Below are 14,978 nucleotides of genomic sequence, written 5' to 3' on the forward strand. Positions count from 1 at the left end.
TGCATAAACAGCGATGAACCTGAACCACTAACTTATTCTCCAGTTTGCTTATACGGCAAACAGCAAAACACAGCTAATTCCTGCAGAGAAAAAAAGCCGCGTGGGTCAACTTTACTCATCACCCTTCTTTGTGCCAGTGTGTCAGAAATTAGCAAGAAGCACAGCCCAGTAGGGAGCATTTCGCCCAGTTATTTGCTTCAAATCTCTCTGTACCATCTTTTATTTTCATTCACCATCACTTGCACTTAAATGTGTTTCACCAAGCAGAAATGCTTGTGGAAAGCACATGTGAGAGCAGTGTACAGGACTGAAGCGTATACACCCCTGCAGTCAAACAAGTGGGACAGGGTCCTGTCCTTCCTCTGGAGCATCAGAGCTGAGGGATACAGCAGAGTACATAGGGGCACTGAGCAATGCATCATGACCAGCCAGTTAGTACCCATTCAGCTCAAACCAAAAGCTATTTCTGAGTTTAATTAAAAAGTCAGAGAAATTGGACCTACAATGGTCATTTGAGACCACCACCAAAATCACCAGTAAAACCAGGATTTGGTGCATTTTTGCACCTTTCCACTAGCTAGGTTTCACAGGAGCTGACACCCTTGCTACTGTCCTTGGACACTATTGACCATGGCAGCAAACTTCTCCATCCACCCCAAATCTGTCAGAGTGGAAGAGTCACATAATCTTCAGGTGTCTCTCTTAGAGACACTCGCTCCTGGGGCAACTGCAGCTGCCCCATCTTATTGCACCATCAACTGAGAGTCTGCAGAGCAATCCAAGCAGGCTCAGCTAAGAGCTGCGTGGTGAAAAAGAGATGGATGCATTTGTGCCCAAAGTGTGTTCACACAATTCAGCCCTACCACCACAATGCTTTTCTGGCAGCCATTGGAGAAATGCGTTTGATGAACCCCTTATTGGGTAACTGTAAGAGGCTTCTCCTGCAAAAAGTTACCCATGACACAGAGGAGCTGGCAATAACTACAGAGAAGGAGAGTTTGGGTGGTTCAGATATTATCCCAAATCCTTTTTGTCCTTCAGAATGGTACTAGAAATTGTGCACAAAGACAATCCACAACATTTACTGTTTGATCAGAAATACTATAAAAATGCACATTCTCTTGCTGTTAGGGCTTCTCCCGCTTGCTCTAACTCTCATAGAGAACAGAAACATTGAGAATAAAGGCAAAAGTGGAAAGCTGATAAAGAAGTGGGGAAGAGTCAATCAGCTACGCAGAACTGAAAAGAGATCAAAGACCATATCAATGATTAACAGGAGTACATCAGGGGGTTTGGGTTTTTCAAAGCTTACTCTGAGCCAACTGAAAGTGAAATGTGATGTGCTGTAACCTTCCAGTGTGTTTTAGAGCAAAACAAAGTCCTATTTAACACACATCACCAAACTATATGCTTGGTATTTTTTTTCATAACCGATTGCTTGAAACGTTACCTTTTAGCTCAGGGGTGTCATACTCATTTTCACGGGGCACCCGGTAAAAGCTTTAGCTGGTCAAACAGGATGTTTTGCACATCTGGTAAGCTTGCCCTAGCCAAGCCAAATTAACTATCAAAGAAATAACTGCCTGAACATTCCTGTGTTCCGGGATAGCTGAACATAAAAACGGTGCCAGAGTGACACTTGGCTTCATCCCATTGCCACCAAGACATATTTTGTTACTTTGGCATCTTTCAGTTTTAGGCATATGAGACAGGAGAAAATGTGGCATCCCCTGGTTTACTTAGTTACAGAAGAGCGTAGTAAGGTGGAGAGATTTGGACTGCTGTGGAAAAGCACCCAGAAGTTCAGAGTGAGAAGTCTTCCCCACCATCTCCATATACTTTCTAGAGGACACGGGTGTCATGAGCAGCTTCGAAAGAACAAGCTACAAGCAATACCAGCACAGTCCTTGTGTGGACAGCCTGTGAGCCCTATCAGCACAGTCCTTGTATGGGGGTTGCCTTGTGGGGGTGAGGGGGGTAGAGGGGCTGTTTGCCACCCATCCTGGGCAGACATCTGCATTTCTGAGGTGCTCCGGTGGACTGCAGAAGAAGGATACATCTTGATGTGGGAAACAGGGAAAACTTCAAAGCCACTTTAGCCTTTGTGTTCTTCACAGGCTATACTACAATTTGACCTCAAATCAGTCGCCAGTCCTTCTGTCTCTGTGATCTAGCAAGATATCTACCATAGGCAGCTTATCCCTCTGTTTTTCAGTCCTCTCCCAGCCTGCGACAGGGTTGCCAATGTGCATTAAAAAGGATTTGTGCAGGATTTCTTCTGGTCCAGGCCGAGGTATAGACAAAGGCCACATTTTCTGTAGTCAGTATGAAATTATTCCTGTGTTTTCTACTGCAGCAGTGTTATCTTTCTAAAGCTTGTTATCTGGTATGTTTGAGTTCACGCAAGTGGTCCAGCGAAGGGCAAAATGCCTCCATGATACCTTGGGTGGAGTAGAGCCAGCAACCCTAGGACAACCTGGCACTGTCAGAGGCCCACCTTCCATCTTGCCATACTTATACCGTCTGGGCCTGCACTCACAAGCATGGCTATGGCCAGTGTTGCTCTCCCTCATGGGGCCTGGCAGAGGGGAGATGACATAGAATCAGAGAATCATTTTGGCTGGAAGAGACCCTCAAGATCATCGAGTTCAACCATTAAACTAACACTGTCAATAAACTGTGTCCCTAAGAACATCGTCTATGTGTCTTTAAAACACCTCCAGGGATGGTGACTCCACCACTTCCCTGGGCAGCCTGTTCCATTGCCTGACAACCCTTTAGGTGAAGAAATTTTTTTCCTAATATCCAATCTAAACCTCCCCTGGCACAACCTGAGGCCATTTCCTCTTGTCCTATCACTTGCTACTTGGGAGAAGAGACCAACACCCTCCATGCTACAACCTCCTTTCAGGTAGTTGTAGACAGTGATCAGGTCTCCCCTCAGCCTCCTTTTCTCCAGGCTGAACAGCCCCAGTTCCCTCAGCCGCTCCTCATCAGACTTTTGCTCCAGACCCTTCACAAGCTTCCTTGCCCTTCTCTGAATTCTCTCCAGCACCTCAATGTCTTTTTTTGTAGCGAGGGGCCCAAACTGAACACAGTATTCAAGGTGTGGCCTCACCAGTGCCAAGTACAGGGGACGATCACTTCCCTATTCGTGCTGGCCATGTTCTTTCATTCCATCCCTCGTCTCTGCTTGCCAAGCCACGGAGGAGCACGTTACCCCTGTGCTTGGGGCAGTTGTTTTTCCCAGGCGTTCCCGCGGGTACCACAAGCACAAAAGGCTGTGGCTAAGTGTCACGGTTTAGCTGTAATTATTCCCTGGAGACAATCCGTGGGGGCCTTGTCTAACCCAGGAATCCGCCCCAGTCACAGCCAGCCATGACCTCACTAGTGACAGAGGTCTTCCAGCGCAGACAGACACAGTCACGCCAAAACATCACTCACACCTCCGCAGTTTATCCGGCAAGGGACAAGCTGTGGGGTGAATGCTGCATTTGGCAACCCTCTGTGCAGGGTCTGACGCTGCTGAAGTCACTTGCATTGCCAATACTGGTGCCTGCATTCTGCAGCCCCTTCTTCCCACCCCGGCAGGTCTTTGCACTTCTGATTGCTCAGCGGCACTGGGGGTTTTTCTAGCCCAAACCCTGGTGACTGCAGAGGCTTCTGCCAGCCTCACAGGACTGGCATTCTAAGGCTCAGCTGTACACATCTGTGATACCTCCAGCTGAAGGGTTTCTCGTTAGCACATTAAAGAACCACTGGCTAAAACCCCCTTGTTCACGCTTGCTGCATGGAGCAGTTGATCACTTCAGCAGCAGACCAAGTTACTTTGGAGATTAATGACACAGTCATTCAGCTTTGTCCTTTCTATTTGTTAACTAGTTCGTTCTGCAAATAATAATTAGGGGGGGGCAAGGGCGTGGGAGCAGGGAAACAACACACAACCAACCCTATTCTCCAGAACACCACTGTGAGGAGACAGGATTAGAATGACATCAAGTGGCTTTCAGCGTGACTTTGTGCAGTGTCAGGATAGACATTCATACTGCAATACAATTATTCAGTCCATCCCACTCTCTGTGAAGTCAATGGATACTGTGCCAGAGACTTCAAAGGAAGAAGGATCATGCCCTCCTGTGCATTTTAGGGCTCTAACGGAGGTTGCTAAAAGCAGTTTTTAAGCAAAGTAATCCTATTTATTTTTCACAGAAGCATGCAGAAACACTAGTCTTGCTAGCTGCTAAGGGAATTCCATTTTTTTCCAGTTAATTGTGTTCCTAAGCAGAAGAAGGATGAAAACCAAGATCTTTTTTTAATCTTCTACAAAATGAAATTCCAAAAACTACAAAGCTCAGTTTGCATCAGCAAAAAACATGTTTTCCAGTAACATCAAAACATGTTTGTTTGGTTTGGATATCTGCTTCATAAGAGATTATGTTTTGTCATGGAGCATGCAAACAAAATTTATTTCAGTGATATTTTAGTTATATGAGACACGAGAATGGTCCATCCTGACAAGGTCTGTAAGGAAGGTCTGGACCACACTCCAAAATTTCACTCTGGCCTTTTTTTGTAACTGAAATTCAGAATTCCTTGATTTTTCACTCTCTGATACAGAAAAAATGGAAGGTTTTGGGTAGTTCTAACCACCATCTAGTAGCTCACAACTTGCATTACGGGAACATTTATAAAAAGTTAATAAATGACCAACAAAGACTATGGACTTGCTGCAGACATTAGTATTTTGTGTTACAAAAGCTCATAAGAATACAAGGGTTGCAGAAATTGAGGGAAGCCAATCGACCTCCTGTGTGGACATGTAATCAGTTAACCATATACTAAACCATCTCTTTATCCTGTATTAACCATGGGTCCAGCTTAGTCTGCTGATAAAGCCTACCCTTCACATAAAGCATGACAATTTACGTGAGAGCTGCTTTGCACCAGTGCCCAGGGTGACATTTCAAATGCGGAGGCCAGCCTCCACAAAAGCTTTGTCGCCATCTGAGGCAATGTGTCTCAGGAGGATGAGACACCGAGTGCGATACCAGGAGGTGTTCATACTTCTTTTCACCCCAGGCAGGGCACAGCACTGAGGGAGACAATAGATGCAAAAGGGATAGGAGCAGGGGCCCAATTTATGCACCGCCAGGTCACAAGGCTTGTAGTTCTCACATTGTCCAACTTAGTGTACCGTATAAAGGCTACAGCGGCAGAAGTAAACAATCTGTCAACATTTTTTTTTTTTAATCGTCTGTAGAATCCTGAGCAAAACTGTCCCACATCGGTGATCTCCCAAAATCCCTCATCTGATGCTGGTTCCCATTTTTGGAGCACAGATGCTCTTCACATACACTGGGAGATGGAGCGGTGCTGCCCAGTGCTGTATGGGGTGACTGTCAGCGATCCCATCCCTGCTACTACGGCTGCTGCTTTAGCTTCGTCTGTGAGACAGAGCTCTGATGACAACCTGGGACATAGTAATCTGCATACTTCTAATATGAAGAGCCAGCTCCTCACAATTCCCCCTTTGGATACCCCTCTTGCAAAAATGGGAACAAAAGATGTTCTCAAGCCTGAGAGGCCACCAGGGCTCGACTGTTCAGAGCAGCCATTTCCTATCCAGCAAGAAAAAGAGAGCCGGAGAGGGAGTGAGACAGAGAGAACCCACAGCACAATTTACTGCCCCAAAAAAACCTCCTCAACTAAAGGCACAACCATAATCATTGAACGCTCCCCGCTAATATGTGAGGGTGACTTACAGCCCAGCTTCTTTCCCAGTGCAAGGGCTCGTGGCAGTCAGGAGCGCCGGGCATGTCGGATCGGGGCTGCAGCCCCTGGGATGACATGCAGGTCAGAGGGGTGTCCCACAGAAAAAGGGGTGCTTTCTCCACCACTACCCCGACACTGTGCAGCCACAACATTTCAAAATGCATCCTGTTAAAACGCAAATGCAATTATGATAATGGCAATGAAGACCAGTGTGCTGTGATAGTCTTAGTGTTTGTGATATCCCAGTTAATGTTTCTGGTTTACAGAAATCTTAAGAGGCTTATTACATTAGCTCTGCTTCCTTGGTTAAGGAAAATCAGCTTTAAATCACTCTTTCCCCAGAGAGGTAAATGGAAAGTATAGGCAGTGTGTATTTTTATTTTACCCAAATCAGTTTAAATTAACACTGAAAATTTCACCACAAATATTTGCTGACTCATTTTAAATGGGGCATATATCAGTCTATATTGAACTCACGTAGAGGTTTCCTTCAGCTGTTACAGAGTAAACTAGTTAAATAGACTGCTATCTCTTCTAACAATTGCTAATATTATCATTACTTCTAAACTGAACAAGACGTGCCAGGCTCAGGGTTTGATCTGCTGCTAAAGATGTGAGACGTATATAGTAATCTTTCAAATTTGAATAGCAAAGGCATAAAGGTGGGTAGGTTAAGGAGGGTATACAACACATGCAAAGCTTAAAAAAGACTCCAGGAAGAATGGTCTGTGCTGTGAAGAAACACTCCTGCTATTTTAAAAGATGGTGGATTTCAACGGAGTCATGATAGCTCATGCAATGTCTGAAGCTGGATCCACAAAATGCCCCAGTGCCATAATGAATATTGTATAAAATATTTTCATCTTCCTATAGCCTACCCTCTGGCACCCTAGGAGCAGTGACCTTCTGCACTGCCATATCCCCGCATGTCTTTTCTGGGGCCCAGTACTATCTCTGTACCTACATAAGTAAACCTGTAAGTGCTGGGTCTGTGGCAGCACAGGCATCTACCTGTGCCCCTCCAGCTGCAAGAGCAGTTCTCCAGATGGCAAGTTCCTCAGGCCAGCTACCGTGTCTAAAATGCACAAGATAATTCCCAGGAACTAAAAACTATAACCCCACACTCAAAGGTCAGGACCGTGTGGATTTCTACAGTACAAATGCAAATACATCTACTATTCCTAAAATACATCTTTGCTTGTTTAAAAGTAGCATGTGCATGGGATAAATAATGCCTAATACAGGACATCAATGGTAAAACTAATCGTCTGGTATGCTTCCCATATTGTAACAGAGCATCACAGCTCCATGAACAGTCAGAGTTCCTCATTTCACTTCACAGGCAGGTATCACTATCTTTTTCAAAGTCAACATGCTCAAGTACATAAAAACCAAGTCCCTACTCATAGCATTGCAAGCTTCATTTAACGGCATCACTAACGGAGTGAGGAAAAACTCACACAGAACAAAAAAGCAATAAAGGACAAGGTGGAGCTCCATTTCCTAATTCTCAGTAGTCCATATGTAAGTCCCCATACATTCCTCCAGAACAGGTCTAATATATGCCAATTAACCCATACTCTGGCTAACACTCTAGCTCTTATTTTGCTACAAAATTATTTTCATTTTATTGCAGGAGGAGAAACTGTGGTTTAGAAAGACAAAAGAAAGAAAAAAGAGCCTTGCCCAACCTCCAAGATTGCACTGCAAAGAACAGAAGAAACATTTCCAGTCCTAAAGGACACAAGGCTTATAAAAATTGTCCATATGAATTATTTCAGAATTTTAACAAATGGTCACTATTATTTTCACTATTATGGAAACTCTTTTACTGCCATGGGTTAAGTAACAGCAGTGGCCCTGAGTGTAATATCAAGAGGCAGCAAGACAAATTTGCTAAGAGCTTCAAATGAGTAGAGCCACATCTTCACACCAGACCAGAGATTCTGGTCCAGTATCTCTCATTCAGCTTCTTGCATTTCTTTAGATATTTTCTGTACAAGTACAGTCATATGTCATTCACCCTAAAAGTACTTTTCTTCCGTTGATCATTAGTCTTTCTTACCCAGGTGGCTAGGTAGTTTGCACCTACTTTTGAAACAGGTAATCTTCCTGTCAATAGAGCAGAGATGGCTCGATAAAAGATTCAGCAAAAGGAATTAATTGGGTCCTGAATGAGTGAATTAATGGTTTACGAAATCTTAATAAATCATCTGCTACTTCCTCATGTATGTCATGGGAAAAGCTTCAAAGATGTATGTAGGGCCAGATTCCCTCATCGGTGGCAAAGACCACAAAGAAAACTACTTAGAGTTGAAGGCCTGGGAAGCAGAGGAGGAAATGGTAAGGTCAGGTTACCACCTATGGTCAGCTGCACTCAAAACTCAGGAGAGCGTGGGATGGCACCTGCTGTGTGGGTGCTCCAGGTTGCTGGGGGGAGGTGAAGTAAACATCTCCATGGCTTGACTGGGCACCAAGAAGGTTCTGGTGCCCTCCCGCATCATCAGGAACACTACAGGAATCAAGGAGCCAAATGCCCAAACAAGTGTGCGCTGACTGGAGGTTAATTGTGGCCATCAGAGATGAGTGGTTAAGTGAACATGCCTGTTAAAAATTAACAAGGCAGTTTTTAGCTTCTATAACTCTTTAGAGAAGAGGTTGTGGAAAAGGAGAGAAACTCCTCCAAAAAACCCAAAATGAATTTAAACAGTTTTTGTCTTCTGAATGGGATCTAGTTAAGCAGGCAGGAATAGATATTGGCCTGGGAACAACAATCAAAATCACTGAAGGTCTCAATGGAAAAAAGTGCTGCCCAGAACACATTGGTATATAAAATGTGTGCAAGTTAAGACACCCAGATTGTTCTTCTTTCACAGAACACTTAGTACTTCTTAGGAACCTACAAAGAGGAAAGTAGAAAAAAAAAATGGACAAAACCCCTACTGTCACAGCTTCTTAAGAAACAACCCTGCCCTCACGTGAGCTATCTGTGCTGTGCATGGCAGCAGTTGGACGTCATCATCACCACACTGATATCCCATGTAGCCAGGGTAACCAGGACTTCTTGGTGCTACTCATGAAAGGAACAGAACCTGTTCTTCCTCCTCATCAATAAACTGATGTCTGCTGTTGGCGAGGCAATGGCTGATTTGCTCAGGTGTGAACCGGTGGTTTTGCTCAATCCTGCTGCGCTGTGTGGGAGAATGGTGCTCGCATGTTTATACGAATGAAAGCTTCACTGCCTTTGATTGCTGCCAAAAATGAGAAAGATATTTCCATGCAACCTTTCAGACTAGCTTTCTTTTAATGTTTTTATTCTGTTCAATGACTTAAATCCAGTCTGTGATTTCATGCTCCTGGAGGTACTGTAAAAGTATAAAATGAAAAGACAGGTCCTATCTGAAGTAGTTTACAGTCTAAACACAAGTCAAAGAGAGAACAGATGAACAGGCAAAGTAGGGAGCATGGCTGAGATTAACCAGGGATAAGATAAAGAGAAGGAAAAGATGGGGATAAAAGACTCAACCCGATGAAACCCACACAAAAGCTGGAGGGAGATAAGAAGGTCCTCTAGAGGACATGCTGAAGGAGATTAAAGCAGTAAGAGGAGAGGCAGGAAATGATAGCACCACGGAAGCCAAAGCAGAAGAAGGTTTCCAGAGGAGCAGCAACAACTGCCTCAACAGGGGCTGGTGAACCAAGAGGAGAGCATGGTAAAAATGGTTTGACCACATCCCCACTCTCCTTTTCAACGTTTTTGGGTGAAAGCTCAGGGGTATCAACTGCTACAAATCAGCAGGGAGGAAGGGGTTGTTGGTTTGGGGGTTTGGCTTTGTTTTTCTTTAACAGGGATAGGGCTTGAGAGATTCCCTAGAGCGTACTCTCTTTATAATCCTTTTGGGATTAAATAACTCCAGACACATTTCCCTCAGGGCTGGATCCCCTTTCAGTTTGGCAGGCTGGATATGCAGCTGCAACCTCTCCCTGCAGAGGGGGAGGATGTTAACTGTCTCCCTGCCACAGATTGCATGCCATGCCTGACACCCCTTAGCCCAGGATCAACCTGACATTTACCCTCTAGGCCGGCTTTGACATGCAGAGCAGCAGAGAAGTGTCCCACCATCTTTTGAGAAGGACAAGGACCCAGAGGACTCTGGAGAATCCAGGCACGTGGCAGGGGAGCGAATGGCCAGCCGAGCCTGGTTTCCAAATGCCAAGCTGAATGCTGCAGCCACGGCTGCACAGCAGAGGGTTGAGGAGGGAAGAGTGGTGCAGGCTAAAAGAGCAAGCCAAAACCCTTGTGTAGGTGAACACTTCCTTTTGTAATAAATGTAATCATACATTCAGGACACCTACCATGCTAAACCACTGGAAAATGAGGCGCCTTTTTTTTTTTTTTTTTTTTTTTTTCTGGTACATGGAAGAGAAAAGAGGAATCTCCTCTCCTGCCCTGGTAAGACAAAGCACTCATGGGAACATAAAGCCATATCATCTCATCAGATATGGAAGCTTACCCCAAACTGCAAGTGTCCCGTTCAGGATGTTCTGCTCTGCTGCCTGGCACAAGTGCGCTCTGTTTCTATGGATTTTACGACATAACTCGTGATGGGTCAGTCTGTAGGGAGTCACTTGAAACCTGAACTTCCCTTGTTTAGAGATCACCAGATTTATTTCCTGATTAAAAACAAACAAAAAAAACCCCTACTACTTGAATCAGTGAGCAGAAAGCCAGTCGAACCCAAGTAGAAACCTTGTCTCTGTTATTTTAGTCTATTACCAGCTTTGTTTTACCCCTCCTTTCAAGAAGCTCCATGTTACAACATGCCCAGCTACTTGGTTTGAGTGTTAAATCTGTAGCTAACAATGAACCTGTCCAAAATCTGCTAGGAGAAGGCAAACGTGACAAACCTGCAGTGGTGATACATTTCATTTTGCAAGGATGTGATGGATATTGGAGTGAGAAACCGCCTACTGAGACAATAGGAGAGAACTGGAAAATGGCCCTTGAGCTCCCTGAAAGTGATACCATGAGGGAAGTAGCTGGTGTAATAATTTACTCAAGTCAATAAACTTTATTAGTGGAAGATCAAGTAAACATTGTTAGAACCTGACCAACCTATGCTCTTTGCTGGCTTCATTTGAGGAACTCACAGCACTGGAAAACAACTGTGCAGAAGGCACGTTTTTCTGATCTGAACTGGAATGTCCCCACCACATGGGGACACACATCCTTCTTGCTTAAGCTGAGCTCCCACACAGCACACGTGGGAATGCAGCTATTGCTACTTCCCCTTTACTGCTGAGATGGGGGAAAGCATCTGAAAATTTATAAAAAAGATTGAATTATGGAAATAAAGGTTTCAGCGATACCAGGCATGCTGCGTAAGGTGTCACATGCATGTGGCCCAGCAGATCAGTCATTTGCCTGGTGTTCCCCTCAGCGTGGAAAGTCAGCACGAGCTCTATGCATCTGAGGCTGTGGGAACCACAGCTTCCTCCTGGTCCAGCCGTGCTGGCCCGAGAAGCTACGGCTCCTGCTCTAGGGGGAATATTTTAACAGGCCAGCTGATTTTGCTTGGTGTGTGTTTAGGGCATGCTGAAAAAAGAAGGAGTAAGCTCTGCACTGGAGGAAGGATGAGCAGCACAACGTGGTGCAGGTGGGCAACACAGCCTCTGTGGCACCCAAAGAGGACAGACGGCCACAGCACATGCAATCCCGTTTTGCACTTCAGGATGCGAGTGCTCACAGACGGCAAGTGCTCGAGGCCACGGGGCTGGTGTGCTGCCTCACTGCCACAGGGTTCGCATCAGCCCTGCTTTGCGTTGCAGATTCTTTGCAAATAGCATGATCTTTATGTAAATGGCAAGGTATATGTGTTTATTCTCTGTGGGTACAGAGTAAATCTAATTAAATCAGAAGGCTTCCAAAGTGCCATTAAGGCAAATTTGTGAAACATATTAAATTACACTCCCATCATTTTCCTGCGGTTTTGGCCTCCCTGTCTGAGGGACAGGAGTTTAGAGCAGATAAACTGACAGAAAGTTCTTCAGTCTCCAAGGAAAGATGGGAGAACGAGCGGTCTGTTCACATTTTCCCATAAGTATCACAGTAGCAGTCTGTGAGGGAAGGGTTTATTTTAGGAAGAGCTATTTTGAAAGCTAAAGTGTCACATCCTGGCTGGCTCTTTTCGTGGTGTTACTATAATCATCCGGTTATGACAAGCTTAATGCAGAAAAAGCATCTTTTTCTTTTTTTTTTTTTCCTTTTTTAGGAAAAGAAACAATGTAACTAGCATATTTTTGGACAAAGGCTGTCATTTGATTTCTTTTTTTGGTATGCTTTTTAGTTTTCCCTGTCATCTAATCCTATTTATAAAGCGCCAGACATTAGATCTAGGAACTGCCTGTCCTTTTTGATGTAGAAGTCCATGCTGGAAGCTCTGCCTTGCCCTGCACACTTGAGAGGGTTTTCTGAGTCTAGCACAGCAAGCACTTTTCTGGCTGGCACACGGTCTCCCAAGGTCCCTTGCTCTCACCCAGCTGTGGCTGGAGGTAGGAAGCCATGGCTGACGAGAACTCACTGTCTCCACTATCTGAGTTAATGCTTTTCAACATTAAAAAGATGCACCCAAAGATCGAAATCATCCCCTAGGTACCTGTTGTCATGTTGGGAGCAAGCCTGCTCTTCCAGGGAGATACAGCTAGGTGGGCAGCTGTCTTGCTGCTGCGTCTGAGCTGGAGGAGCCAGGTCTTGGCTTAGCAGACGTGAGAGCTGGCGGGTGACTAGGCTGGCTGGTCCTGCTGGTGCCACTCCAGCTGAAGGCCAGGGGAGCTCGGGGCAGGACTAAAAGACTGGGTGCTTTCATAAAATAAAATTATTTTTGCAGCTGGAGTTGCAGTACAGTAGCTCATTCTGACTTAAACTGCATTTTCTGTGAACCAGACAGACAAACAAGACAAACACAGACTGCATCTTCCCTTGTGCTTAAGCAGCTCCTACTTTGAATTGGACATAAGTAGGAAATTGATATACTTGCTAATTTATTGGAGGGAAGATAATTCTCTGAAAACCAAGGAGACTGCTCTCAATTTATGGGAAGTGGACGCTTTTAAACAGTGAATGAGCGAATGTTGAAAGAGTCCTGCCTATAGAGCTACATGCATTTAATATTCAGAAGACTCACAGGAGATGCTAAAGTGCCCTCAGCTCAGAAAATTAATAAAATATTATCTCATGAGTGAACTTCAAAAGCTTTGGCAGTTCCATTCATTCCACTTCAGATAAGCAGCCAAAATATTGCAATATCCTGCTAACCTGATGTGAAACATCCAGCTTTCCTTGGCCAGTAACATTAAGCTGGATATGTGTGAACAATCTTTATTATTAAATATTTAGGCATTTCATCTGCTCTCTTGTGCCTCCCTACGCACGGATCCAGTAATTCCTGTTCCTAAAGGTGGATCTAGGCCCAGATAGTCAGCAGGGATTTGATGTAACAACAAGTGTCTGAAGACATGGGATTTAAAGACACATTTTGGCAAACCTTGCAACTCTGTATTTAAGGGGCGAACTGTCCAGAGAGCTCTCTTTGTGGGAGAGGAAGACCCTATTTGGCTGATGGGCAAAATGACCAAGTCTGCGAAAGACATGGCAAGAGGACGCTGTCTGAAAATAAGATGTTTTACAGGAACCCTAGAATTTGGTGGCTTTGTGCTCACATTGTCTCCCAGCAGCCCATCTGCTGCCAGCTGGTTCAGGGGCAGATTGGACAGCCTTGGACCCCAGCTCTCAGCCATTTCTCTTTCCTTTCAGAGTTTTGGGGTTTTTTTCCTTTGTTTTCCTCAGAATCCTCTTGCCATAACAAGTTACTGGTGGTGCTAGAATGGAAGCTGTTGGTACAGGCTTTTAATTTTGAGCTGTCAGGAGGAGAAGGGAGAAGGCCTCAGGCCAACACACGCCAACACATAGGGTTCATGCTCCACATCCCTGAGGCCTGGCACTTGCTGAGAATGCAGGTGAGGGGCTTAATACTGAGATCCCAAATTAACCTGACATCTGTGGGAGTCCACATGTACTAAAGTTTCCCTGTTACACCTTCCCTGCTGCAACAACAACTCACCCGGCCAGAAATGGGATGGCACATCTCAACAGCATGCCTATGTGAGGCATCACCAGTGAATGATGTTTTGGCACCACAGTGTTAGTCTGGCAGAGTAATCCAGGACTGAGAGATCCTGTGCTCCTCACCTCCTCTTCATGGCTTCCCAGGTGCCGCTTCCCCATTGACCCCCATTGAACATCAGGGGTAGTTACCTCTGCCTCCATCTGGCACAGTACATGGCTTCTGTCCTCCCTCCACTTTCTGCTAGAAAAGAAGACAATTTTAAGCCGTGTTGAACAAATTTCCATGAATTCTCCTGTTTGTGATTGGATACTGCTGGGAAATAGGACAGAGATCCATTTCTCAGCCACCAGTTCAACAAGAGGCAATAACAGCCAAAGGCCAGCATCAACTCAGAGCTGTCTGGTTATCCACACAGCATCAGTTGTCCCTGTTAGCCCAGCTATTCACTTCACCCCAGCCCAAACTGACACTCTCATCAGTGTACCCTACAGACAGAACAAAAATTAAATCCCTGCGGCATCTGATTCTCCTCTCATCCCTGCTGCCGGTCCCTCCACATGCAGAAGGGAGCCCAGGGGAAGGTTTATTAGTCTGTCGATGAACAGAAAATGAGAGTGCTTGCAGTACTGTCAATCCAGCACAAGTAATGAGTTAAATATATATATATATATTTCTATTTATATTTAATTTCCATTTCATCAGTAATTCCCGACAGATGGAATCCCTGCATTTCAGGTCAACTTGACACCACCAGCACTCAAAGGTCCAAGTGAGCATTGCCAAATTTAATGAGTTGCAGTAACAAAGTCTCCACATTATTGGTCTAATTACTAGCTTCTGAAAAGAAAAGAAAAAAGGAGGGGGAGAGGGAGCAAAGGAAAATTCTCTAAACAGATGAAACTTTAATTAACAGCATTTTGAGATGTTACTTATTATGGAGCAAATGCCACTTCAAAGTGAAAATAACCTCTAGGAGGATAATAGATCTAATGAAAGGTACAGTAGTCAATTTAGTACTAACTTGCTTCATATGTATGGCTTTAAGCCTTCATAATAACCAGACTTCATGAAAACAGCCAG

At 44.8% G+C, this 14,978-nt stretch overlaps 1 long non-coding RNA gene across 2 annotated transcripts in view; it reads right to left on the bottom strand.

Moving 5' to 3' along the window:
* LOC110366252 (uncharacterized) overlaps positions 1-14,144 on the bottom strand; it is a 193,404-nt gene extending 179,260 nt beyond the window's left edge. For both annotated transcript variants that reach the window (XR_010470244.1, XR_002426471.2), the window contains exons 1-2: positions 13,893-14,144; positions 12,429-12,704 (exon numbers count right to left, since the gene is read on the bottom strand). This is a non-coding gene — a long non-coding RNA (uncharacterized LOC110366252). The remainder of the gene's footprint in view (positions 1-12,428; positions 12,705-13,892) is intronic.
* Positions 14,145-14,978: the final 834 nt, after the last annotated feature.

The sequence above is a fragment of the Columba livia genome, chromosome 2 (genome assembly GCF_036013475.1).
Source record: "Columba livia isolate bColLiv1 breed racing homer chromosome 2, bColLiv1.pat.W.v2, whole genome shotgun sequence".
Classification (NCBI taxonomy): Eukaryota; Metazoa; Chordata; class Aves; order Columbiformes; family Columbidae; genus Columba; species Columba livia.